At 42.3% G+C, this 1,086-nt stretch overlaps 1 protein-coding gene across 1 annotated transcript in view; it reads left to right on the top strand.

The window, feature by feature from the left end:
• Nucleotides 1-1,086, top strand: part of LOC106870582 (chromatin target of PRMT1 protein) — a 42,348-nt gene that overhangs the window by 539 nt on the left and 40,723 nt on the right. The window lies entirely within an intron of this gene.

Genomic DNA, 1,086 nt, shown 5'->3' with positions numbered 1-1,086 from the left:
GGGGGGGGGGGGAGAAGGTGTGGGTGAGTGTAGTGGGGGCCCTGTGTGTGGCACCTTGACTCAGGTTGTGATGTCAGACGAGGGCCCTGGCCTACTCTTTCATTGTCTCCTCTCGTCCAGGGTGTGATGAGCCACGATCTTTCGCCCCCACCGTGTCTCGCTCCGAGTCATGGCCATGCGCTCTTTTGGGTTTTCTCCGCTACACTACCTTCCACCTTCATTCCCTGCCTCCTCACCACCCTGTGTCTCTTCTCTACTTCCCCACTTACCATTCCTCTACATTTCAGCATACTCTATCATCACCATCATCGTCGTCATCATCATCTCTCTTTTTCTGCCATCAGCATGTCCTCAAAGACTTGATTCCCTCCCTCCTTGTCGACACTTGTCCACAACTTGCCAGCCAGCCAGCCAACCAACCGACTAACCAGCCAGCCAGCCAGCGCTGCATGTGGCTGCGTGGGTGGTGACACACAACAGTTGCCTCTCTTTTCTTTTGTTCTTTCTTTCTTTCTCTCTTCCTCTGTTGTTGTGTTGCCTCACATCAGCCCGCGGTCACAGTGGTAGCCACAACTGAGCTTAATTCCAAAAAAGGGCAAAGAAATATATACCACATAATATGTATATATGTCCATGTATATACACTCACACAATACATACATGTGCATATATATACATACGTATATATACATACATACATATACATATATATATATATATATATATATATATATATATGTATATATATGCTTATGTGTATATGTGTGTATATAGCATATTTGTGTGCATGTATTGTATAAAATGTATGCACATACTGTGGTAAGTGTAAACACTACAGCTCTGATCCTAAAATGCTACAAAGTGGTGTGTAGACTTTACAGGTGTATATAAATGTTTGCATGCATATATATATATATATATATATATATGTATATATTCTTTTATTTGTTTCAGTCATTTGACTGCAGCCATTCTGGAGCACCACATATTTAGTTGAACAAATCGATCCCAGAACTTATTCTTTTTAAGCCTAGTACTTATTCTATCGGCCTCTTTTGCTGAACCGCTAAGTCATGGGGTTATCAA

The sequence above is a fragment of the Octopus bimaculoides genome, chromosome 28 (genome assembly GCF_001194135.2).
Source record: "Octopus bimaculoides isolate UCB-OBI-ISO-001 chromosome 28, ASM119413v2, whole genome shotgun sequence".
Taxonomy (NCBI): domain Eukaryota; kingdom Metazoa; phylum Mollusca; class Cephalopoda; order Octopoda; family Octopodidae; genus Octopus; species Octopus bimaculoides.
Note: the sequence above shows the minus strand (reverse complement) of the source record. Positions and strands in the feature narration are given on the sequence as shown.